Genomic DNA, 23930 nt, shown 5'->3' on the forward strand with positions numbered 1-23930 from the left:
CTCCCCCGCTCACGCTCAAAAATAAACAAATGTTAAAAAAAAAAAAAACACAAAAGTTTTTGCTCTTTTGTTATTCATGTTACTAGGATCACTATTATAAATTTTTTTTTTCGACGTTTATTTATTTTTGGGGCAGAGAGAGACAGAGCATGAACGGGGCAGGGGCAGAGAGAGAGGGAGACACAGAATCGGAAACAGGCTCCAGGCTCTGAGCTGTCAGCCCAGAACCTGACGCGGGGCTCGAACTCCCGGACCGCGAGATCGTGACCTGGCTGAAGTCGGACGCTTAACCGACTGCGCCACCCAGGCGCCCCTAGGATCACTATTATATTTTATGAATTGTTTATATCATTTATCCATTTATGTATTAGATTCAAAAAGATTTTGTTGTCTATTTCTATGTTGGTTTATACAGTTAAAAGTTATTTCTATTTAAAGTTTCCTTATTTTATACGTAGTATTTGTTCACATTAAAGTAGTACCTACCAATTAGGATGGGATGCTATGTACCTGGACTCCTGTCTTTGCTGTATGTAAACCATAATAAAGTATGTTCTAGCAGTCTTCCCCCTGTGACTGACAGAATCCGAACAAGCAAAGACCACCACTTCAAGCCACACCTTCTTCTTTGCACCACAGTGTGAATGCCCTTAATGCCACGGAACTGCACAACTAAAAGTGGTTAACATCATAAATTTTATGTTTATTTTACGTAAAACAAACAAAAACATACCCTTTTCAAGTGTAAGTGGATTTTAAAAGAGGGGGATCTTAGATTCATCAGTATCTCTAACAGAGACAAATCTTCTAAAAAGCTTAAAAAGTTTTCAGACTGAAAAGATGCCATATGTGTATCCAGCAATGGTGTCATTAAAGTAGAGTGTTCTCCTAATTCCTCCATGCAGTAAGAAATCAATAGCTTCCCATCCCCCTTCCCCAAGAAAGAAAAAGTAAACTGGGTAAATGGGCAAATGTCTGAAACGTTATTGTTAACTCCTTAAATATTCAGACTACTAAAATCATGTACAAACAAGAGTTTGTACAGTTGCTCTCATGACTCAGCTCTCAGGGATTTCTCATGCATTAGGTACAGCTCAGTCACTGCATTACACAGACAATATCATAATGTAGCAGAAATAATTGTCCTAAGTGTCATAGTCAATGAATCATTCAATTAAGTGAACGATTACATGACCAATCCCAGTAGGGGTCACTGCCATTCACTGCAAAATCATGTAACATTGACTTAGAAGAACATTTCAAGATCATAAAATAAGATCATTCATTTGGAATACAAATTATTTAAAAAAAATTTTTTTAAATGTTTATTTATTTTTGAGGGGCACCTGGGTGGCTCAGTTAAGCCTCCGACTTCAGCTCAGGTCATGATTTCACAGTCCATGAGTTCCAGCCCCACATCGGGCTCTGTGCTGACAGCTCAGAGCCTGTAGCCTACCTCAGATTCTGTGTCTCCCTCGCTCTCAGCCCCTACCCCACTCATGCTCTGTCTCCGTCTCTCAAAAATGAATAAACATTAAAAAAAAAAGGTTTTTTTTAACTTTTATTCATTTTTGAGAGGGAAAGGGAAGAAGGCAGAAAGAGGGAGATACAGGATCCAAAGCAGGCTGTGTGCTGACAGCAGAGTCCAATGCGGGACTTGAACTCACAAATCTTGAGATCATGGCCTGCACCAAAGTTGGACACTTAACCAACTGAGCCACTCAAGCACCCCAGAATACAAACTGTTTTTTAAATATGTCCTCTGAATCTCATAACTGAATAATCTATATCAAACCCGTGAGCAAGTATTTTGTCAAAGTTACACAGGCGACGTTAAGGCTGTTAAAGAGATAAACTGAAGCATATTAAAAATTTTAAGTTTATTTGAGCAAAAACGGATTTGAATCAGACAGTGCCAAACTGGGAGTTCTTAGGAGTTTTTCACCCACAGGAGCTGGGACAAGACTTTTATAAAGACAGAAGCAAAGTAAGGAAATTATTTGATTGGCTACAGCTTAAAGCCTAGTTGGCTGTTTGTGATTGGTTGTCTTTAAGTTTTTTATTTCTTAACCTTAGGTATTTCAGGTGTTAGTTTTGTTTGCTTAAGTAGGCCACTAAGGCATTAAAGCCACCTCAGCCTAATGGCCTCCTTGTTTAATTAATTTAACAGGGCTGACGCTAATCTTTTTTAAAACCAATTGTTAGAGATTATTTCTATAATTAGCAACTATAATGTAATTGACACCTGCTGGAGAAAGTAGATCATGACATAAATCATCACAGTTCTCCAGCCTATCCAGCACTACTTTTTTTTTTTTTGCAGCATACAAATGCCATACATTAAAACACAGTAATCCAAAATCTATTCCCTCTGAAAGGGATAGATTCCCTGGTTGACTTCAGGTTTGGAGTAGGAAAAGCAAAAGGTGGGCCTGGATCACTGTCATCTTATTGGTGCAGCAATTAAGAAAGTGTTTTTTAAACACTTAAGTGCGTGTAGGGTCGCCAGGTGGCTCAGTTGGTTAAGTGACCAACTCTTGATTTCGGCTCAGGTCACCATCTCCTGGTTAGTGGGATCAAGCCCTACTTCCAGCTATGGGCTTGGAGGTGACAATGAGGAGCCTACTTGGGATTCTCCCCCCCCCAACCCCTCCCCTCCTCATGCTTGTGTGCTCTCTGTCAACATAAATAAATAAACTTAAAAAACAAATAAAGGTGCATGGGAACAAGTCAAGAAAACATAGGAGTCCACTAAAAGATGCTGAACACCCAACACTTCAGTTGAAGTGATTAATCTTAGTTTAATTCTGACTCATCGTATAAAACAATAGGCCTGAACTCTACATGTTATATCTTACTTTGGATTCTCTCTCTCCCTCTCGCTTTTTGCCCCTCCCCCACTTGTGTGTGTACCATGTAGGCTCTCTCTCAAAATAAATAAATAAACTTAAAAAAAAAAAAGGAAGGGAAAAGGCAGTACACTAAGATTAAGGGAAACAAAAGCTACATGACCATTAAAAGCAGTACATGATGTTAGATTGGGTCATGGATTAAAAAGAGGAAAAAAAAAATCTATAAAGAGTGTTTTTGGGGGCGCCTGGGTGGCTCAGTCGGTTAAGCGGCCGACTTCGGCTCAGGTCATGATCTCACAGTCCGTGAGTTCAAGCCCCACGTCGGGCTCTGTGCTGACGGCTCAGAGCCTGGAGGGTGTTTCAGATTCTGTGTCTCCCTCTCTCTGACCCTCCCCTGTTCATGCTCTGTCTCTCCCTGTCTCAAAAATAAATAAAAATGTTAAAAAAAAAAAATTAAAAAAAAAAAGTGTTTATGGAACAATTGGGAAAACAGGATTTTTGGCTGTGACTCTGTCACAATAGAGGCCAACAGAGGCATATATTGGGGTGGATCCTTTGAGCTAATAGCAGAGGCAGGAAAAGCTTGAAAAATGAGGCACACGTTTTCCTTCTGTAAAAGAAATGGAAATTTCCATTTGTAAAGATGCCTCTCCCTTCCCATAGCAGGAAGAGGAAGTCTCTTCCAATTCTTATCCAAGGAGAAAGTGCTGACCTAAATCTGCATCACAAACCTTACTAAACAACCCTAGTTTACCACAGTTTAAGGTAACCTTCTCACAACTTGCCTTCCCCGCCCAAAAGCCAAAGCCACTTTTCCTTTTTTAGCCTAAGATGGTACATGAGCCTGAGTTTTAATCACCCTTCTGGACTACTCATGGTAGGTGCTTCCATGCAGACACGAGCAGCATACATGTTAACAAATTTCTCTTTGTTCTTTTGTTGATCTGTCTTTGGCCAGTCTAATTTACTGGGTCCCAGGTGGGGAACCTAAGATGGGTAGAAGAAGATATTTTCTCCTCCTCTACTGCTGTTATTTTGAATATTTTCATCGTAAATGATTATTAGATAATATTATACCAATGTTAAACTTCTTGTATATGATCATGGTATATGCAGGAAAAGGTCCTTTTTCTTAGGAGTTAGGGATGAAGTGGTTAGGAATATAGTGCAGTGATGTCTGCGAGTTACTTTCAAATGATTCAGAGAAATGATCCAGAGAGACAGACGGAGAAAGAGAAAGAGAGAGGAAGCAGTAGTGGCCAAATGTTAGGCATTCGTGAATCAAGGGAATGGGTACCAGGGAGATCTTTGAGCTATCCCTGCAGGTTTTGGACGGGCGCCTGGCTGGCACAGGCCGTACAGCACTCAGATTCTTGATCTTGACTGATGGCATTAAGTTTGAGCCCCACACTGGGTGTAGAAATTACTTAAACACACACACACACACACACAGAAATATTCTTCTAACTTTTCTGTAAGTTTAAAAGTATTCAACATAAAAAGTTTTGGGGAAATTGCATTAAAAGGGTCCTTACCATATGTTTCATTTATTTGTGTTTTTGCTTAAATTGTCTTTGCTGTTACCCAGTCTGGTAAGAGTCTATATTCAGACTCATAACTTATTTTCTAGTACTTCAAACTCTAGGTATTTTTGACTACATGAAATAGAAAAGTAACACCATTAGATTTTCTTCCCAGAGATTATTCTTTTGGTAAAAATACATTGGAAAAGGAATCATTGTAAGTTCCGTGTTTTAGATTTCCTAAGGAAACTGTTTTAAAGTGCAAACATTTGACCTGGGTTACCATTTGGTGTGGTTGGATGGTCAGTGGGAAGATATAACTGGGGTCATGGAATTTTAAGGCCAGAGGGATCTTCAGGATTATGAATACATCATGATTTTTGCTCATAAGTGCTTCAATATCTGCAGCCACCAGCGAGTTGCTGCCTGGCCATTGGGAAACCCATGCAAGTTGGAAGTACAGAGACGTAGCATGCCACAGGACAACCTTGGACATTGGGGTAGGGAGCTTATTGATGAATATTCTCTTCTTCTATCCTTCCAGTGAACAAATCTGAGGTGAATTATATATGGCTCCTCAAAGATGTTCCAGCAAGATTAAACTCCAATTTCCCAGCACAGTGAAAATGCAATTGTCACCCTATTTCACTCTTTTCAGTGCCTCCCACCACTGGGATCACTTCCCAAGATAAAAGGTGTACATTTCCCGGGCTCTGCATATGATACCTGTATTCTATAGGACCTTACCTGGTGCCTATGAGTCCTGATCCTCTCAGTTTCTCTAGACAGAATCATCTTACTTCTCCTTGACATCTTGCTGTGCCAAAAACTGGGAGCGGACCCAGCTTTTTCGCTAAGGTAGTGAAAACTCCTTTATAAGTTTCCCCCATTGTGAACATTCCTGGATATCTGTTGTCTGCCTCCCATCCTGTACCTTTAGTCCTTGCGGGTTACAATCTTTTCCTTCCTGTATTGTTATTTTAGCCGGGGAATGCTGAAATATACAATAACCAAAATGAAAAAAAAAAAAAACTCACAGAAGGGCTCAATAGCAGGATGGAGATGAGCTGAACACTCAGTGAACTTGAAGATAGAACAAAAGAAATCACCCAACTGGGGGCACCTGGGTGGCTCAGATGGTTAAGTGGCTGACTTTAGCTCAGATCATGATCTCACAGTTCACAAGTTTGAGCCCTTCATCTGCTGTCAGTGTGGAACCAGCTTTGGATCCTCTTGTCCCCCTCTGTCTCTGCCCCTCCCCTGCTTGTGCTCTCTCTCTCTCTCTCTCTCTCTCTCTCTCTCTCTCTCTCTCAAAAAAAAAAATTAAAAAAAAAAAAAAAGACATTACCCAACTGAACAGCAGAGAGAAAATAGACTAAAAACAAACAAAAAACAGAGCTTCAGGTGTTAGTGGGACTGTAATACAAGATCAAACATGTGCCCTTTTTTGCATTTTTTGAAATGTTCATACAGTATTTTTCCTCTTTGCATTGTTGTTAATACAGTGAGTTACACTGATTCATTTTTTGACTGCTAGGCTACTCTTGCATATCTTTGTGATGATATATTATCCTTTTCTTAAGTGTTGAATTCTCTTTGCTATTTATGAAGAATTTTTGTACCTGTATTCATGGAGCTATTGAAGGAAAAGACACATGATATAAAAATATTTAAGTAACAACCCCCTGGATTATTAGAGTAGTAAAGGTAAGGGAACCCATTGTTTAAGAAATGCAAAAGTCTATACCTTTTATCTTGAATAGAGTTGGAGAGTTAAGGAGGGCTCCATATCTCTTTTGGCTTTGTCATTTACAGAAATGCAGATTTGTTTGAATCGCCTGAAAATAACCAGAAAGATCGCCATATTAGTTATACCAATGAGTATAAATAGGTTAAACTTCCTATGAAAAGATAAAGATTCCCAGACTGAATCAGAAGACAGCATCCATCTCCAACTCTATGGTAAATAGGGACACCCTAAAATTAAGTGACAGAAAAGAGTAAAAGTAACATGATTAAGACAGTGTCTTTCTTTTCCTAGTTTTCTGAATTGTATTGAATGCCCTCTAGCATATACTGCTTTTTAAAAGATGTATTGGAGGAGTGCCTTGCTGGCTCCGTGGGTACAGCATGCAACCGCTGACCTGAATATTGTGAGTTCAAGCCCCACATTGGGTGTGGAGCCTACTAAAAAAAAAAAAAAAAAAAAAAAGAAAGGTTCTTTTAGAACTATAGGGGTCATTCTTAAAAAAATAAAGGGGTGCCTGGGTGGCCCAGTCAGTTAAGCATTCGACTTGGGCACAGGTCATGATCTCACAGTTCGTGGGTTCAGACCCTGCATTGGGCTCTCTGCTGTCAGTGCTGAGCCTGCTTCAGTTCCTCTGTCTCCCTCTCTCTCTCTGCCCCTCCCTGGCTCACTCTCTCAGAAATAAATAAACATTAGGGGCATCTGGAAGGCTCAGTCTATTAAATGTCCCACTTCAGCTCAGGTCATGATCTCGCAGTTTGTGGATTTGAGTCCCAGGTCGCTCTCTGTGCTGACAGCTCTAAGTCTCAATCCTGCTTCAGATTCTGTCTCTGTCTCTGTCTCTGTCTCTGCCCCCTCCCCCACTTACACTCTGTCTCTCTCAAAAATAAATAAATATAAAAGACTTATTGGACTTATTAATATTGTTAAAAGATGACTTGAGGTATATAAAAAAATTTAAGAGTTCATTTGAGCAAAAATCAATTCAAATCTGTCAGTGCCAAACAAGAAGTATTTAGGGACGCTCCATCAGGAAGCTCAGGGAAAGACTTACATACAGTGCAAAGGCAAAGAAAGGAAATCATTGATTGGTTATATCGGAAAGCCTACTTGACTGTGATTGGCTGTCCTTAGGTTTCAATTTTGTACCTTGAAGTATTTCCAGGATTAGGTTTTGGTTTGCTTGTGCAGGCCACAGGGCTTGAGAGCCACTTCAATCCGACGGCCTCCTTGTTTAACAATATAATGTTATAGTAACAAATTTTCTTTCCTTTTTTTAAAATTTGTTTTTAATGTTTTATTCATTTTTGAGAGAGAGAATATGAGCAGGGGATGGACAGAAAGAGAGGAGGACAGAAGATCCGAACCAACTAAGTGCTGAGAGCAGCAAGCCTGATGTGGGGCTGGAACTCACCAACTGCGAGATCATGACCTGAGCCAACGTCAGACTCTCAACAGACTGAGCCACCCAGGGGCCCCTATAGTAACAAATTTTGTAACATTGGATGATCCTATAGTTTCTGATATAAACTGTAAGATGGCCAAATATTTATCAGGCAATCCTATGCAAAGAATAAATACATAAAGCAAGAAATATCATACCAATATCATGCAGCGTAGAGGTAAAAGCATAAAGCATTAAGATACAAATGACTGTTTTATTTTACTTTATTTTATATTTTGCTTATTTCTTTATCTTTGAAAAATAGAAACAACATGGACAGGGTTGGGAAGCAGAGATAATACAGAATATTATAAAGTTAAAAGTGTAGTTCTGCATTTGCTCTGGCCATGGACCCAGTTCTACTCCTGAAAGGAAGCCACTGTCGAATATGTTAATAAAGCGTATACTTCATATTCCTTTGAACTGTGAATAAGATTGTGTCAAAATATATAATAACCAAAACAGAAATTAATAGATATAATATTGACACATAGGATATTTTAAAATATGTTTTTCAGTCTTTCATAAATCACACAGGAAACAAATAAGGTAGATTATGGAGGCTACGATAATAAAATGAACAAAATACCTTAATAGCTGCATTAAAAAAATTTTTTTTGGGGGGGCGCCTGGGTGGCTCAGTCGGTTGAGCGTCCAACTTCAGCCCAGGTCATGATCTCGCGGTCCGTGGGTTCGAGCCCCACATCGGGCTCTGTGCTGACAGCTCGGAGCCCGGAGCCTGTTTCAGATTCTGTGTCTCCCTCTCTCTCTGACCCTCCCCTGTTCATGCTGTCTCTCTCTGTCTCAAAAATAAATAAACACTAAAAAAAAAAAATTTTTTTTTTAAATTTTTTTTAATGTCCATTTATTTTTGAGAGAAAAACAGAGTGCAAGTTGGGGAGGGGCAGGGAGAGAGAGAGAGAGAGAGAGAGAGACACACACACACAGAATCCGAAGCAGCTCCAGGCTCTGAGCTGTCAGCACAGAGCCCAATGCAGGGCTCAAACCCACAAACCGTGAGATCATGACCTGAGCTGAAGTTGGATGCTTAACAGACTGAGCCACCTGGGCACCCCAATAGCTGCATATTGAATGTTATACCTTTCACATGGATACCTTTCCAGTGTCAGTGGAATTTATTATCAGGCAAGAAAGAAACTATTGAGAAAATTTAAGAGTGGAAAATATATACAGCACATTTTCAGAGCCCAATACTCTAACATAATTACTAATGAAATTTTAAATAATTTTTTTTTTTAGATTTTATTTTTAAGTAATCTTTACACCCAACATGAGGCTTGAACTCATAACCGTAAGATCAAGAGTTGCATGCTCTATCGACTGAGCCGGGCAGGTGCCCCAAAATTCTAAATTCTAAATAACCAAAATACTTGGAATTTAAACTAGAAATGTATTTGAACATGAAGATCCATAATATGTAGGAACGACTATCCAGATTCTAGAATCAATTTCCCTTACGTGTTTTTTTCTTTCATAGACCTATATACACACACAGAAGATTATGAATTAAACCTTAGTTTTAATAATGATACAAAGAAAACATTGATTTTTATTTTGTGAAGAAAGGCATATAAATGTTGTTGTTAACCCTAATGAAATTATAAAAAGTTGAATGAGCACACTACTTACGGGAAAAAGTAGCATTTTCTTAGAATGGATTCTTTTTCTTGTTGATTTTTACTACTGTGACCATTGAACTTAATGAAAGAAAACCAAAAGAAATGCACTTTGCTTATGCACATATACCAGATAATTTATCTCCTATAGAGAAATAAAAGTGATGTTCAGGAAAACCTACGAAGATGTGGCTGAATTAAATCATATTTTCCCAACATAAGAATACGATAATGACATCATACTCCAGAATAAAGAAGTAGCACAGTTTTCTGTTTGACTTTGAGCAGATGCCTCTTGTCTACTGCTGATCACATCAATTGTAGCTTCATCCACCATTTCAAATGGTGCCTGAGCGTCTGGTTGACGGACAGCCAATCAGATGAGGATTTCGTCTTTCTCCATAACAAAACCTGTTGCTGGAAGTCAGGTTTTCTTAGTTTACTAACTACTGTGTGTCTCTTAATCTTAAGCACTACCACAGAAACATCCTGCCCCTAGGACTTCCTATCAATATGGCTATTGTTTTACTCTCCACTCACTGCTCAGCATTTTCATCTATAAGGGTTAATTCCAGAGTCTCCTGAACTGTAACTCTCACAAATGAAGCACCTGAAGAAATGGAGTCCTTACCATGAGTTACAGACTAGCAGGTGGAATGGTGGGGCTGGTCTGGATTTTCCTCCTTCCTTGTTTTCTGTGTATTTATGCTTTCCCCAATTTTTCCCATGATGGCCTAAGTACATTTATTACACTTCCTGGGGTAGGTTTTGTTTAGTTCTTGTGTTCTAAGAACTGGTTAGTTATGTAACACGTTTTCTAGTTCATTTGCTTTGTTGCTATTCTTTCTTTGGAATATTCTTGTCATTCTTTAAACAACTTTTTTAGTTGTTTACTTATTGAAAAATTCTTCCTTTTCCTTGATAAGGAATGAAGGCATTGGAGGTCATGAAGTTTCCTCGTGGTATATTTTGCCTCATGTGTTTTGATCTGTATTATTACTATTTCCATTATTATCATTATTATTACTACTATTTTATTCTTTTCTACTGATCATCATAAAATTTCCAATCTGTTGAGCTTTGCTTTGCCCAGTCACTTTTATTGCTAATTATCTTTTTTATTACATTTTTTAAATTATATTGCTGTCAGAAGAAAAAGGCAGGCCATACTCTCTTCTTTGGGGATATTTTTGAGGTGTTCTTTGTGCAATATTTACAGTAAACCACAGTAATAATTTCTTAATGTTTTCAAAGAAAATGTGTTTGAAAATGTACCCAGGTTTATAAACTGTTCTAAATTTTCTCTATTTGATGTTTTTCATATTTCAACAATAATGTATAAATGTTTGCTATATGAAGTATGACAATATACTAAAGATGTATAAATGCAAAGTTTATCATCTCCTTGCCCCTTTCCCTAAACTCTTGTTAAGAGCAAGAAAAGTTTCTTCTATTTTTTCATAATCTTTTTTTTAAATGTTTATTTATTTATATATTTTGAGAGAGAGCGCGTGTGCGTGCATGAGTCGGGGAGGGATGGAAAGAGAGAGAGAGAGAGAGAGAGAGAGAGAGAGAGAGAATCCCAAGTAGGCCACACAGTGTCAGTGCAGATCTCGACACGGGGCTCTTGATGTCACAAACCATGAGACTGTGACCTGAGCTGAAACCAAGAGTCAGACGCTTAACTGACTAAGCCACCCAGGTGCCCCTCGTAGTCTTTAACACATACCTATTTAACCTTTTAGTCATTATTTTATCCTCTCTTAGTTTTTCTTAATACTATCTGAGAAAAGGGTGTTAATTGTTCAGTTTTTATATTCTTGTTGCCTCTTATTCTACCTCTTGAAGTTTGTGCTTCATATATTTTGATGCTTTATGTGTTGTATAAAGTTCCATGATGTTTACTTATTAATTGTGCATAAATATCTTTAATTATTACTAAGTGAACCTCTTTGTGTTACGTATTTCTTTTTGCCTTAAATTAAACATCTCGCCATTACTTTCTTTTTCTTGAATTGGCTGACTACACTTTTGTTCCTACTTTCATTTTTAGTCTTTCTGACATCTTTTATTTTCAGTGTACAGGTGGTTGGGTTTTGTATTTTCACCTAATCAGTCTTTATACTTATAAATTGATTTTTAAAATATTTTTATATTATACTTATTTATATTTATTATATATAATAATATAAATTGATAAAATTTTTAAAAGGAAGAAACTATTTTGTTCTATTTCTTTCCTTTATTTTTATGCATTAAATATAACTTTCTAACTAGGTTTCTTAAAAATAATAAGGAAGTAGGGGCGCCTGCGTGGCTCAGTGAGTTAAGCATCCAACTTCAGCTCAGGTCATGATCCCACAGCCTGTTGAGTTCGAGCCCCGCATCAGGCTCTGTGCAGACAGACAGCTCAGAGCCTGGAGCCTGCTTCAGATTCTGTGTCACCCCCCCTCTCTCTCTCTGCCACTCCCCGACTAGTGCTCTGTCTCTCTCAAAAATAAAATAAAGACATTTAAAAAATTAAAAAATAATAATCATAAGGAAGTAGACTTACATGGCAAAAGAAAAAAAAAAGAAAAACAAAGAAGAGTGTATAATAAAAAATATAAACTACTTTCTGAATTTTTCCTACCCGTAGTCCCACTTTCCAGAAATAACTTAAGATTTTCTGGGTTTGTTTTTCTGGTGGTTATAATTAATACTTTAAAGTATATTGCTGTCTTGATTCCTTCCATATCTTTTAAGTCTCCTTCCCTTTTCAGCTCTCAATATGTATTCATTATAGTATTCTCTTTCATTATCAGTATTTTCAACACTTACATACGGTTGTACAATTTCCAGTGATTCTGTGGGCTGACTGGGCTCTGCTGGGTCAGGCTTCTGCTCTGTGAGAGGTGAGCTGACTCGGATTCCTCTGAGCTTTCCCGAGGGCTGTGTCATTCAGATGGCTCACTCTCGGGCGCTTGCTGGGGGCTGGAAGTTTAGCTGGGTCTGTTGACTGTAGCACCTTCAGGTGGCCTTCCCACGTGGCCTGTGCTTTTTACAGAGCGGTTTCTGGGTTCGGAGAGGTAGCTGGGTTCCAAGAGCTCCAAGAGGAAAGGAAATAGAAGCTGCCAGTCCCCTCAAGGGCTAGACCTGGCCTGATGTCACCCCCTCTCCAAGTGTGCTGGATGTTTTTTTAATTAAAACAAATTTTTTAATGTTTATTTTATATTTGAAAGAGAGGGAGACAGAGTGCAAGCAGAGGAGGGGCAGAGAGAGAGGGAGACACAGAATCTGAAGCAAGTTCCAGGCTCTGAGCTGTCAGCACAGAGTCCGACACGGGCCCTGAACCCAGGAGCTTAAGATCACGACCTGAGCCAAAGTCTGACGCTCAACCTAGTCACCCAGGAGCCCCTTTAATTTTTTTTTTAATGTTTATTTATTTTGGGGAGAGAGAGAACAGGGTTGGGGCAGAGAGAGAGGGAGACAGAAGATCTGAAGCAGGCTCTGCACTGTCAGCACAGTCCCCAATGCGGGGCTCAAACCCATGAACCATGAGATTGTGACCTGAGCAGAAGGCGGTTGCTTAATTGACTGGGCCACCCAGGTGTCCCCACTGTGCTAGATCTCTTGTCTCTGAGCGTAGAGCCTCTCCAGATGCTTCCCCAGGGAAAAATCTCTCTTACTTCTGATATTTGGGGTTGTGGTATTACTTACTTTTTTTTTGTCCCTGCAAACTCTTCTGTCTTCCATGAATACTTCCAACTTTGTGGTCTATGCTCTTTCTCCACTTTCCAGCACTCTTGCCATTGAATTGTCTTTCGGCTTCTTTTCCACCTTCTCAGAGGATCCTGGGGAGGAAGGGGAACATAAAAATAAATATTTTTAAAAATAATAAAATAAAATAACCCTGCTATCTGAGAGAATCTCGAGGTCATGAATTTGAGCCCCACATTGGTGTAGAGATTACTTAAATAAATATTTTTAAAAATAATAAAATAAAATAATAAAAACATATTTCTTTCAGAAGCCATAATCACAATATTCAGGAGCAATGGGTACCACAGTTTTAAACTATTTAATTCTGTTTAGTAGACTACAGTATTTATTGCTAATCTATCTCCATTGTAGCTTCTTAACTTATAAATTCTAAATTTGATTATTCTCTCAGATAGCAGGGTTATTTTTAAGTAGATTTTTCAGAAACATTTTATTAATACTAAAATTTACAAAGCTCTTACATATTTAAGATTGTGTTTCTCAAGGCTTTACATTTGGAAGATATCCTGGCTAGGCTAAGAATTCTGTATCATATTTTTTTCTTTGCAACATTGCTCCATTACCTTGTTTCTAGTGTCTCTGTGGATAGACATCCAAGGCTTGCCTGATATATATTATTTTTCTTTAAAGGTGATAAGTCTTTCCTGGATGCTTGTAACACGTTTTTCATACTTGAAATTCGTCAGGATATGTCTTGACCTTGATCACTTTTGATCTTGTCTTGATCTTGTCACTGTTTTCTTGATGTATTCTTTTTTAATCCTTATTTATTTTTGAGAGAGAGGGTGCACACGTGTGCACATGTGGGCAAGCAGGAGAGGGGCAGAGAGAGAAAGACAGAAGATCCAAAGCGGGCTCTGCATTGACAGCAGTGAGCCCAATGTGGGGCTCGAACTCATGGACCATGAGATCATGACTTGAGCCGAAGTCCGACACTCAACTGACTGAGCCACTCAGCCACTCCTTGATGTCTTGTTTTAACCTGAAGATTTAGATTTCTTCTTTCAGGAGAATCTTCTTTTATCAACTGTGAATATATATATATATATATATATATATACATATATATATATATATATATATTGGCTCTCTTCCCTAGGAACATTTATGTGTGTCTTGAATCTTCCTCTTTCTTTTCATATCTATAATTCAGATGTTAGCTAAGGCCTCTTGGACCTTTGAAGATCTAAATAATTGGTTTAGTCCCCAGTCAACTTCAGGACCTATAAAAGATCAAAGACTTCACAATATCAACTAAATCCTGTATCTCTCTTTCTCCATATGTCATAGATACAAAACTATGAGCATACAAAACTACATACCCTTTTTAAAAAAATTAAAAAAAAATTTCTCCCAGAAATGGACTGACATTGATATTTAATGACCTTTCCTTGAATCTGGTTAAAATTTGAAAAGCTATAAGGAAGGGTTCCTATCACAGGACTGGATCATCTTCTTCTCTCATTATTCTTTTTCCACTTCTGCTCCTCATCCCCTCCTTCCTTGTATTTGTGCACAGTAACTTCCCTCTTTCTTTTTTTTTTATTTTTAACGGAAGCGCATGCTTCTGCTCTTCAGTTTTTTTTTTTTGGGACAGAGAGAGACAGAGCATGAACGGGCGAGGGGCAGAGAGAGAGGGAGACACAGAATCGGAAACAGGCTCCAGGCTCTGAGCCATCAGCCCAGAGCCTGACGCGGGGCTCGAACTCACGGACCGCGAGATCGTGACCTGGCTGAAGTCGGACGCTTAACCGACTGTGCCACCCAGGCGCCCCCCCTCTTTCTTTAATAAGACATTTTTACCAGCTTATCAAGACTGGAGCCAGAAGTGGGTGGAGGTGGGGACGTTAGCACTCATTTTCTACTCTTAGGATCCACTCTCCCAAACAAAGGGTTTAGTCACAGCTGCATTCAGGTGTTTAAATGATGTCATCAAGATTATATTTCCCACTTTACCTCTCAGGTTATGTTTGTCTCTGCTTTTTTTTTTTTTTCTCTGCTCCCCTATGTGACCTAATTCTCTTCTGATACAAATAAATGCATTCTACGTGTAGAAAATATGACTCCTGGTAGTACCAATCATATGTATAACCATATAATTCATGGTATAAAAATGAGAGACTCCCTCTCTTTCCCAATATTTCATATATCAAATCCCTTGAAATAAATGAGATTGGATTTGCTTGGGTCAGTGCCCAATCTCATTGCGTTAACATGGCTGGGGAGTTGTGATTGGATGGAATGCCTACCCCCATCATCATTCCCATGGGAATCCTATGGGCTCTGGGAAGACCAGCTCCCTGGAGTAGCGAGTGTTGTGGCTCTGAGAAGACAAAAACAACAGGTGTTTATATACCTCACACTCTTTGATATGGAAATGTTCCCTCTCCCTCCCTGGCTCATCCTTCCTTGAGTGAAGGGTTACTTCCAGGACCTTGGGGAAACTTTTCACCTAATATCAATATTAGTATCCTATTAAAGATTTGGGGAACTAGCCTGGCTTGTGTTTTCATCTCTTTTGTGATTGTTTTTTGTCTTCTCAGCAGATTTCGGGGGGAGAAGTTACAGTAGGAAGTTACTTTTATGAAAGGCCTTTTGTTTGTAGCTTGTGAAACATGGTAGAAACTACAGAGCAAATGAGAATGAAAAGGAATGGGGAATAGACTGAAGGAAAAAAAAAATGACCTAATAAACCCCAGCCTCTCAGAGTGAAATGAATTGTAGCAGTGATTCCTCATGCAAGGGGCTCAGTGAGTTACATGAGGCAAGTCATGGCAGGGTGATTAAATCAGTAAAAATGCTCAGTCAACTGGGTATCTGAGTGGTACTGGAGTCCAAGAAAAATCTTGCTTTGAAGCTATTTGCTAAAGGCAATACGCATTCACTGAACACTTAAGATTTGTCAGGCACTGTGCTAAGTACCGACTATAAACATGTCATTAAAACAGGCTATGTTTTAAGAACTTAAAATCTAGCTATTGTGTTGTATAAACTCTTTACTTCCTCCATACAGTTTATTCTTTATTATAAGTGATGATTTTAGGAGATGCTACTGTATTTATTTCCTTTCTAAAAGATACTTTTATGCTTAGTAATAGCTACCATTTGGTGAGGTCCTATTCTGTCATATACCCTCTATAAACACTATCTCTAATCCTCCCCCAAAGCCTATGAGCTAAGTGTGATTATCTCCATTTACAGGTGAGAACAGTGAGGTTTGAAGGAATTAAGTAAATTCCTCAAGGTCAAGAGGCTGAACCAGGTTTGAAACTCAAATCTCCAGGCTCTCTGTCTCCCACTGTGTTTTCTCCCTCATCGCTTCTCTCTCTGCATCTTCTCACCTTTACCTCCCTCAGGTAACTGCTTCCTGCTTTCATGGTTTCTCAGTTTGCCCCAGCTGTCCTCTCCCACTGGCCCATACCATTGCCTCTGGCCTGCACTTGGCTCGGTGTCCACCTGGTTCTGTCAGTTGTGACTGGTACAGGAGGGTTCATGGGTTCAGATGAGGACGGTTAAGTTTGGCCCTCAGAGGCAGAAGTCTCCTTAGAAGAGGATCCCACACTAGTGAAGATGACTGGCATTAAGCACAGTGAAGTGTAGTAGGACGTGCCCTAAAATGTGCCACTTGGCATAAGGATTATCTTGAGCTGAGCACCACTGAGAACAAAGAGATACACGAAAAGCTCTCTGCTTTCCCCCCATTTGCCAAAAAGCAAGGCATCAGTTTGTAAAGGTGCTCCCCTCCTTCCCATCTCTACCAGAGAGGAGAGAAATTAACCCCCAGAGACAACCCTAGGCCCTTATCAGCCTGGAGATGATGCCAGAGGAATCTACATAACAAACTTTATTAACTAGCCTTTATCTTCCTTAGTTTCCCGATTTATTTGCTTTCTTGCAATTTGCCACCACTAGGAGCTCAGAGTCATTTTCTTTTGTCTTGTCACATTTCCACAAAATTATTCTACAGAATTATTATTAAGATGTTACATAAGGGGGCGCCTGGGTGGCTCAGTTGGTTGGGCATCCTACTTTGGCTCAGGTCATGATCTCACAGTTAGTGGGTTCAAGCCCCGCATCGGGCTCTGTGCTGACAACTCGGAGCCTGGAGCCTGTTTCGGATTCTGTGTCTCCCTCTCTCTCTGCTCCTCCCCCACTCGCACCCTGTCTCCCCCGTCTCAAAAATAAACATTAAAAAAAATATAAAAAAAAAAAAAGATGCTACATAGGGGCACGTGGGTGGCTCAGCTGGTTAGGCATCAAACTCTTGATTTCAGCTCAGGTCGAGATCTCATGGTTTGTGGGTTCGAGCCCCATGTCAGGCTCCTTACTGAAAGCGCAGAGCCTGCCTGGGGTTCTCTCTCTCTGCCCCACCCCCATTCTCTCTCAAAAATTAATAAATATTTTTTAAAATGCTAAATAGGGGCACCTGGGTGGCTCAGTCAGTTAAGCCTCTGACTTCCACTCAGGTGATGATCTCACAGTTCGTGGGTTCGAGCCCCGCATCCAGCTCTGTGCTGACAGCTCAGAGCCTGGAGCCTGTTTCAGATTCTGTGTCTCCCTCTCTCTCTGCCCCTCTGCCATTTTCACTCTGTCTCTCTCTGTCTCTTAAAAATAAATAAACATTAAAAAAATTTTTTTAAATGCTAAATAAATTCTCTCTGAGTTACTCATCACAGAGTACTCCCACGTGTACAATGCACACGTTAGTAAACCTCCATTTTTCTCTTGTTAATCAATTTGTCAGTCTGATTTGCAGGGCCCAGCCACTAAAACTAAGATGGATAGGGGAAAAATATTTTTCTTCCCTACAGCAGACCTACCTGAATGGCACACTTTTATTAATTTATCAATTAATACGGCTTTTTAAAATTTTGTGTCATAGTTAGCAGGGGACTTGCCCGGAGTCATCCCACACAGATAAAAGAGCTAGCCAACATCTGAATTAAATGCAATATTGAAAAGTGACAGTCCAAATGTCAAAAAAAAAAAAAAATAACAGTTAAAGAATCATAGTACATAAGTTCTCATATTGTATAATCATCAAGAGTTATGTTTCCAAAAAAGTTTAATTTCATGGGGGAAATGCTCAAAATACACTAAGTTTAAAGAAAAGCAGGATAAAATTTCTAAATACACCACATATTGTATGAACATAATGTGCATTTTAAAAAGGGAGCTATAAAGTTAAAACTAAAGACAAGAAGAAAGGAAGGGAGGGGGGGTGTAGTCCTGGAAAATGCCAATCAAAGGAGTTCTAGAAACAGGAAAGGAAGGCAAGAAAGCATATGCTTCTCAGCACCAGTGTTGTGAAAGAGGGTTCCAGATGATCCCAGAGCAGACAAACACATCGCAGGTTCTTGCATTCTGTTAAAAATACTGAGTCACAGGTTAGTTCCCTTTGTTGGCATTGCATACGGCTGATTTACGATTCTGAAGCTCACCAGGTACTTTGGCACAGGGAAGGTGATGCTCTCGCGAGTACGTGTGTCTCTTTGAGAACATGCCCCTGGCTCGCTAGAATACTAGACTGGCTGTCTGGGTTACAAAGCAGCCCCTGTTAGGATAAAGTGAGACAGTTACCTCATTCACCTCCAAGTTCACCAGGGAAGCTTTCAAACTCCAGAGCAGGGAAAGCAAAACCCTAAACCGTGGTCACCTTGCCACAGCGAAAAGAAACCAAACAGGTTCAACCTGAAACTGCCTACCAACCTTGCCCGTTTCCTCACCCCAGAGAGTCTGGAGGTCATTCAACTAAGGGACCAGCTTTTTGTATTTGTAAATGACATTTGGCCCAGAGTAAATGCTCTTGTCCTGGGATCTCGTACGGAGTATAGGTTGGCTCCAAGACACAACGCTCTACTGTTCGTCCCTGACAGGCACACCCACATACATTTTGAGGTTACAGAGGTAGATTTTTGTGGATAAGGAACGAATAAATTCCATAAACACACAAACCGGGAAAGCATTGGTCAGATGGAACCAAGGAAGAAAGTCTAGGAAGAAAAGCTGACCACCAGCTGGATATGAGTCAACAAAACAACAGAGAACACACATACATGCGCACACACATACATACACAGCATTTGAGAATATTCAATGAAAGCTTTGTTTCTAAGACAATTCTACTTCTTTCTCAGCCCTGTCTCTGGAGACACAAGAGGAATACTGTTACAAAGAGAGCCACAGTGACAGCATGATATCTGGTGCACAAATGAGGAGAGAGTGAATAAAAACTGAGACGTTTTATAGCTGTCCAACAGTAATCAATAGATGTACAACAGCTTACGCTGAAGGACCTTGCAAGGTAGAATGAGAAGGGAAGGATTATTGGGGTTAGTTCATATCATTCACTAGCAGACACATAAAGTACAATCATAGGGGTGCCAGCCTGGTTCAGTCAGTAGAGCATGTGACTCTTGATCTTGGGGTTGTGAGTTCAAGCCCCACACTGGGTACTGAGCTTACTTAAAACAACAATAATAAACAAATAAAATACAATCATCACACTCAAAGGTTTCAGTTAAGCATTCTGACCTTAAGTAGTAAAGTCTCCTCAGGGGTGCCTGGGTGGCTCAGTCAGTTAAGCATCTGACTTCGGCTCAGGTTATGATCTCATGGTTCGCGGGTTGGAGCCCCGCATCAGGCTCTGTGCTGACGGCTCAGAGCCTGGAGCCTGCTTCAGATTCTGTAACTCCCTTTCTCTCTCTGCCCTTCCCTGCTTGCACTCTGTCTCTCTCTCTCAAAAATAAGTAAACATTAAAAAAAAAAAAAGAAAAGTCTCAAATCTGGGGCAAACCATCATTAAACTATCCAGATATAACAGTGGTTAACATTTGTTGTGTTATGCCATTTCTCATGTAAACTTCTACAGGCCTTACACGTATTAGCTTAATTAATCCTCACAGAAATACTATGAAATGGGAGCTGTAATGGCACCTTTTTTTTTTTTTTTTTACAAATGAGGAAATAGAGGCAAAGAAAATTTCAGTATCTCCATCGAAGTCTTGCTGATATTGGAAGGTTTTGCACCCAGGAGACTGGAGCTCCAATTTTTATGCTCGGTGCTCACCTACAGAGTTCACTCCTTGGGCTTCCTTTTGGAGTTTAATTATTATTGTATCTCATTTAAAGAATTGTTTAATTGTTATTTTATTTTTAATACCTCCATACACTGGGACCCTGGCATAATAACTTTGGATATTATATATGATTGTGTTCAAAGGTGTCTCTTTCTTCCTTCCAACTTCCAACCAGCTTCCAGAAACATCCCAGAATCCACAAAAACTACTTTCCACAGGACAACTGCTCATCCTAAGAATCTCTTAGGATAGATTGAGACTTAGTAATCATAACAGTGTGCATTTGCATACAATTTTATAAGTGCTTACTTTCTTATATTCTCACTTCCTGCAAAACCCTGAAAGCATATCGGAGGCTAGTATTTTCCTCCCCATTCGAAAGGTGGAGATTACAAAAGTTCTGAGAGTTCAGGTGACTTATCCGAGGACACACAGCTAACACACGACTGAACCAGGACTGGAATCCATTTTCAGTGAGTGGTCCCACTGATGGAAGCTCCGGAGGCCAGGGAAAGTCCTTATTCTTTGGAACCTCTCACGTCACTAACATGGTAGTACCTAACCCATAATAGATCTTCAGTAGGTAGTGTTGACACATATTGGTAGCAGGAAGAATTTTAAAGTGCTGATGTAAAACTGGAGCAGTGTCTGCATTCTGCACAAAAGCTTGAAAGAGACCTTTATTTTGTTCCAGGAGGGACCTTTCATGAGTCCTTTCTGTCCATTGTTCTCAGGGAGAGCTAGCAGTTGAGTAATCCCAATGCTTGTGGTTCAGACTGGGATGGGTTGGTAGGTGCTGTTTGAGAATGTAATGCTGTTATTAATGTGCCTTTCAAGGATGTAAGAGAAGGGCAGGGGGTCTTCATTTGGAGAACAGCTTTTTTTCTTTCTTTCTTTCTTTCTTTCTTTCTTTCTTTCTTTCTTTCTTTCTTTCTTTCTTCTTAATTATTAGATTTGTTTCCTTTACCTGAAGGTGGTGGAGGTGGGGCAACTGAAAAGGAGGAAGTGGGCTCAGACAACACAGAGGTGGGCTGGGGGTGGGGATCTGGGGGGGGGGGCGGATAGAGAACAGATGGCCCAAGGAAACCCCAACTGAAGGGTGTGGCCAATGGATGCTACTGACAGTAATAGGTAATCCTGGCTTCAGTTTCCCTTTTCTGTAAAATAGTTCCTTTGTGTTATTTTCAAGCCTTGATAAAGTTTGTTTAACATGGCCTCCATGCTCTACATCCTTTGAGAAATATGAGAAAGGGCTCTGCACATGGTGTAAGAGGGGAAGAGATCAGATCAGAGAGAGGGGCAAGTTGTGGAGAAATATTTGTGAAATGGCAGAGATGAATGACAAAGAAGCCCAGAGGGTGGTGGGAGGGAGGGGAGAAGTGATGACCAGAGTGGAATGTGGAAAGGATAAGCAACCCTCACCCACCCCAAGGATACTCAGAAATAGCTGGGGAGGAAAGTGGACTTGCCTACAAGCAGGCTAGGAGCTTCAGGCCGAGCATGTACGTTTTAAATAGAAATGTTCGCACTCCTCAGTTGAAAAGCTGGAGGGCCTGGGGAGGAGTCGGGTTACTTTTGCTAAACGGATGAACTTCCATATGTCTGGAATCTTAGAAGAACAACTTGGATAACCAGAAAATGATATTGCCTCACATTAAAACTGTCACTCTGGAAGAAGGGGGTTGGTGATCGATAGTAAGTTAAGGGAAATGAAACCACAGAAGTAACAGAACTGCAGCATGAGCAAAATGATTTATGCAAGGCACATGTAAATGTGTGCCCTTTTGCAACTATGACTTTGTCCCTCTTGATAATTTTAGACACCTGAAAGGGGCCCTGTGCTATAGTCTAGAGAGATCATTGTTCCAGCCAGGGGAATTCAAATTCCGTAGACATTCCCTTTTATAAAGAATACAGTAGGTACCTTAATCATCAAAATCATCCTGTATTTATTTGCATTTGTGAAATACCCCTGTCTTAATCTTTGGTATAATCTACTATCTATGCAGGGGCACCTGGGTGGCTCAGTCAGTTGAGCATCCAACTTGGGCTCAGGTCCTGATCTTGCAGTTTTTGAGTTCCAGTCCCACATCGGGTTCGCTGTTGTCAGCACAAAGCCCATGCAAAGCCCACACAAAGCCTGCTTTGGATCCTCTGTCCTCCTCTTTCTGCCCTTCCCCTGCTTGTGCTCCCTCTCTCTCTCTCTCAAAAAAAATCTACTGTTTATTCAAAGAAATAAAACATTAGTACACAGCACGTATATCTAGTGTCAATGAGCAGCTAGAAGTTTCTGGAAGAACCATCAGCAATGAAACAATAAAACTTTAAATATTTAAGTGATAATAATTAGACTTGGCATTGAGATGAGCTCCACACTTATTTTAGTCATGCTTCAGAGTCTACAAAAAGGGCAGTATATTGTAGGTAATCTTTACATTCTAAAAGACCTAGTTGTCATCACAATGCATTGTTTAAATACCCTGAAATCACTTTTGGTGAGATTCTTTTGGAGGAATTAATGTAGTTCAATTACTTCTAATGTGATAACAATAACTCCTGGGTATGTTTTAACGTGTGAAAAATTTAACACAAATAAAAATTATCCATTGAAATGAAATATTTCAATAATATGATTCTAATACAGATTTAAGACTTACAAACCAGGTTTCTTTCAATAATAATTTTACCATATTTTTAGAATATTGTGTAAGCTAATTTTACGTTAGAATTTTTAGCTAATGTAGGGGAGCAAAATCACCACCCTGCAATATGTCTCTTTGGCAGATGGATTATTTTAGGCTGATATTTAAAAAACCAAACAAGGGGCCTGGGTGGCTCAGTCGGTTGAGCGTCCGACTTCAGCTCAGGTCACGATCTCACGGTTCGTGAGTTCGAACCCCGCGTCGGGCTCTGGGCTGATGGCTCAGAGCCTGGAGCCTGTTTCCGATTCTGTGTCTCCCTCTCTCTCTGCCCCTCCCCCATTCATGCTCTGTCTCTCTCTGTCTCAAAAATAAATAAACATTAAAAAAAAATTAAAAAACAAAACAAAACAAAAAAACATAAGGCTCAGTAAGAACCCTTGATCTTCCCCCTAACTGCCTGAAAGAATTTAGTTAGAGGACCTGCTTCTGGAAAGGAGCTATTGTAATGGATAACTACAGTGTATATAAAGTAGGTATGGTAGACAAGGAGAAGCTTTGCAAAGTCTGTTATGTCCAACAAAGTCTGTTATGTCCAACTTTCTATGTCCAACTATTCCTGTGTGACCCAGCCAACATTTGTTTATCAAATATTTACTCTTTTTTATCTTCTTGTGGATTGTCTTCCCTTTGAGGTCCCACACCCCTACCTTTTTGTCCTTAGCTCTGGAAGTCATAGAAGCCTCCATTGTCTAACTGTTTGTGGGCCTTATATTCTTACAGAGCCTCTGTACATAAGTAATCAAATTTCATTTGCTACTGTTAATCTGTCTCATGTCAACTTAATTTTTAGACCAGCCAAAAGAACTTTGAAGGGTAATGGAAAACTTTTCCTCCTCAACACTAATACTACCTTTATTCATGAGCAAATGGTTGAAATAGAGCCTTTATAGAGGAGAAAACCCAAATTATATAATGTTATGGGTTGAATTGTGTCACCCCAAAAAGATATGTTGAAATCTTAACTCCCTGGACCTCAGAATGTGACCTTTGGAAATTAAAAATATAATTAGTTGGATTATTACTTGGCAATCAATAAGAATGAAATCTTGCCATCTGCAACAACATGGATGGAACTAGAATATATTCTGCTAAGTGAAATAAGTCAGTCAGAGAAAGACAAATATCATATGATTTCACTCATATATGGAATTTAGGAAACACAACAGATGAACATAGAGGAAAGG

At 39.7% G+C, this 23930-nt stretch overlaps 2 long non-coding RNA genes across 4 annotated transcripts in view; both read right to left on the minus strand.

The window, feature by feature from the left end:
• LOC121033146 (uncharacterized) overlaps positions 1-12315 on the minus strand; it is a 90621-nt gene extending 78306 nt beyond the window's left edge. For both annotated transcript variants that reach the window (XR_005791724.1, XR_005791723.1), the window contains exons 1-2: positions 12024-12315; positions 6123-6213 (exon numbers count right to left, since the gene is read on the minus strand). This is a non-coding gene — a long non-coding RNA (uncharacterized LOC121033146). The remainder of the gene's footprint in view (positions 1-6122; positions 6214-12023) is intronic.
• A 442-nt stretch (positions 12316-12757) lies between these two features.
• The window catches only part of LOC121033148 (uncharacterized), a 45062-nt gene continuing 33889 nt past the window's right edge, over positions 12758-23930 (minus strand). For both annotated transcript variants that reach the window (XR_005791725.1, XR_005791726.1), the window contains exon 3: positions 12758-13036. This is a non-coding gene — a long non-coding RNA (uncharacterized LOC121033148). The remainder of the gene's footprint in view (positions 13037-23930) is intronic.

Source organism: Herpailurus yagouaroundi, unplaced genomic scaffold (genome assembly GCF_014898765.1).
Source record: "Herpailurus yagouaroundi ecotype Mexico unplaced genomic scaffold, PumYag 142, whole genome shotgun sequence".
NCBI classification, from domain to species: domain Eukaryota; kingdom Metazoa; phylum Chordata; class Mammalia; order Carnivora; family Felidae; genus Herpailurus; species Herpailurus yagouaroundi.